This window comes from Erithacus rubecula (genome assembly GCF_903797595.1).
Source record: "Erithacus rubecula genome assembly, chromosome: 2".
NCBI classification, from domain to species: domain Eukaryota; kingdom Metazoa; phylum Chordata; class Aves; order Passeriformes; family Muscicapidae; genus Erithacus; species Erithacus rubecula.
In genome coordinates, this window is record NC_136685.1 from 9,420,059 (window position 1) to 9,423,521 (window position 3,463).

Here is a 3,463-nt window from a genome sequence, read left to right on the forward strand (position 1 = left end):
GTATCATCAGCTGCAGAGGTCCATGGAGAGTCACTGCTGCACCAGGGCTTCAGGCAGCAGGAGAAACCGGAGAAGTTTAGGAATTACACAAATATATGATGAGTACCTGTCCTGCACGTCAGCAGAGGAACCTCAGGGTTTGGTGCAAAGTCGCTTCAAGCCTGTAAAGAAGCAGGTTGTGAGACCATCTCAGCCTGTAAAGGAGCTTCATTCCAGCAGAGCAGGAGGTCCCAGCCCACAGCAGGGCCCTGCAGCAGGAGCCTTGCTGGGGACACATCCTCACTCAGCATTTCATCACCCATGAATGCCAGAAACAGAGAGCTGTGCTGTGATCTCAGCCATGTCCAACATCCTCCTGCCCACATCTGCACAGGGCTCCCCCAAAACCTCTCCCAGCTGTGGGCTCAGACACACAGACACTGCTCCATGTCACTGAAATGGAGCAAACCCCCCTGTTTTCCATGCAGCTACCCCAAATCCCCAGGCTCAGAGAGGGGAAAGCAAAGCCCTGTGATGCTGCTGGCAGGGTCTGTTCTGAACAACCTGGTCAGCACCAAGGCTCCTCCCAGGCAAGGCACAGCTCATGCTCTGCCCTTACTCTGGGATTTCTGAGCAGCTGCTTACAGGCTAAACTCCCCTGCCTTCTTCCAGATGCAGCTTGCCAAACTCCTGAAGGTTAAGGATTAAAGAGTCTGATCACTGCCCCTCAAAACATGGTTTTGATGGGACCTCAAAAGATGCTTTTTAAGCAGTTTAAAACCTTCCTCTCTATATCTCTGACTTGTTTGAAGTCACTAATTTTTCTATCATGTCCATTGTTTTTGATTAAACATGAATAGTGTCAGGTTAGGGTGTTTCTTTTGGCTTTTTTTGGGAGAATCCTTAAGTCTACTGTTCATCCATCAGGGCAGAACCTTACGATTTCTGTGAAATGTTATTAAAGCAATCATTTAATTCCTTCCTTTTTTAGAAAATTTATTTTAAAAAATGATTTAATAGAAAAATGTAATTCAAATAATGCTTTAATTTCAGCTAGAAAACTCAGGTTTGCCTTTACCATGAAAATTGCCCAAACCAAGATTTTTGCCTTTTTTTTCCAGTTGCCATTTGACTTTGTCGAAATCAAACAGTTTTCATTAAATATTTAAACATTAATAAGATTGGATTTTTTCTCCAGAAAACTTCCCAAAGCCTGCCTTCATAATTCCAGCACCCTGAATGACAAACTCTGCACAGAAGCAGACAGGTTTGACCTGAACCCATCCGGCATTAAGGTCTGCACTATTTTGTCAGTGAAAATCCACCACATTTTGGTCCACAACAGATAGGCGGTTCCATCTCCTAATTATTGGACTTTCTGTCCAGGTATGAGGACAACACCCCATCTGACATTTGCAACTAGTTCATGTCACACATAAATGGAAAAATATCTCCTCAAGTTTGCACCAAAATTTCAATTTTTCCATATAACATTACATGATAATAATTTGTGCTGTTTTCATAGAGCAATAGTGTAAGAGATGTGCTGCCAAATGACCCTGTAATAATAGTAGAAAAAAAAGGTCTAATATGATGATGCTTATATTTTTAAATAAATGCCATTAGAGGCCAGCCACAGTAATTGCCTCTATTGAAGAAAAAAAAGAAATAGAAGGGAATGGTGCAAAGCAGTAATCTCATACTCAATTAAGCAATGCTGACTCCTGAAATGTCTTTCAGCTTATGTTTCCCCAGGAAAAGATAAACAAACTAATTTAGATGAGCTGAAAGTAGTGAATTTATGTATGAGCTGAGGTATAGATTGCATGCATTTTTACCAGCTCAGACATGAAGAGATGTATCTTCATTTTACAAATAGAGAAATAAAGAAGGGTAAAAAATAAAAATCAAGATAAGGAAAAAAAAAAAAAAAAAGGCAAGTATCTAAACTAACCACATAACTGCCATTTTGAGCTATGGAGGAAGTTTCCCAATCTCTGACATTTGCACATGACTACTCGTTATCAGCTCAGGGCTCCAGATGGGTGCAAGATAGACATATTCTCACAACACATCAGTATCAGTACCAGGAACAGAAACACTCAAATTCCTGAGGTTTTAGACCACAAGATTATTCAGTGTTAAATTTTAGAAGATAGGCAGTATGAGATAGAGACATAAAATGATAACTTGTGTGATCCACGTTTAAGCAGAAGCTTCCTATCTCAATAAAGTATTTGAAGCACCACCATACCCCAACAGCTCTCTCCTATGTATTAAGCATTTCTTCTTTCCTCTCAAAACCTTCTTCTCCTCATAAGGCCATTCAGCACATCATTTTATCCACAATTCTCTTGTATTTCATCTGAAAATGTCCAGAGTACTATAAACACCTTATCGTGCTTTCAAACACAGAGTTGTTTAGGATTAATTGTAATTAGGCCCAGAATATTGGAATAACAAATCTTTCATCTCTAAAGGGTTGGCAATCCACTGGAAGGGGTGGATAACAAGCCTTCCTCATTGCTATATTTTCAGTGGGTTTGAATTTGAGCTCCAGCACTTGCATTCACACTCAAGAGAGAGCAGTCCCTGCTGGGTGTGAAATAAAGCCACGACAGATAAAAGTCAGTTCCCTTCCCAGCCTTTTCTCTGTGATGGCTTTGCTACAGTCATGACGTTTTTGTTGTTTTAGGGATTTTGTTTGTTTGTTTGTTAGTTTTTTCTTTCCGTATTTATGGCTCTGGTAAGAACACTGTTTGTGCCAGGTGCAGGACACAACCATGCCGAGAGAACGAGGAGCTCACTCCTTCCTTTCACGGCTACTCAATGTTTATTTATTGCTCAGAGGTTGTCCCTCTAGATTGACCAAGACAAAACTCAGCTTTCCACTTTAAAAGAAACTCGGTGGCTTCGAGGAAAAGGCTTTCTGAGAGCATCATCTGCACTTATTCATCAGGTGGCCAGTGTAATTTTCTCCGCTGCGGGCAGTGGGTTCCGAGGCGCTGTGCCCGCGTTCTGCTGGCGGCGGTAGAACGCTGCTGCGGGAGGATGAGCGCGGGCTGAGAGCGCACCTCGCTCTACACGGCAGCGCTCATCGTCACAGCGATGGGGCCCGAGAACGACACGCTGTAGCGCTGCCTGACAACACCAGTACATCCCCTAAGACTGCTCTGTCTAGACTGGGCAATTTTGCAGAAAAGCATCACTTGTGAGCATCCCCGCACAGCCCATCCTCGGCCAAACATCCGCTCTCAAACCAACGCTGCGCTTTCTCCAATCGCGTCGCCTTCACCCTTCATCGCGTACCGCTCTCATCCTCCGCAAGGGAAAACCCACTGCGCGCATTAACCCCTTCCTCCCCCCGCACCAGCCACCGGCCGCGCCCGGGGTCCCTCCCGCCCCCCGCAGGCGCACCCGCCCTTCGCTCCCGTAAGCACCGACGTGTCCGCGCCCCCCGGGCCCCCCCGCCCGCATCCCCGCA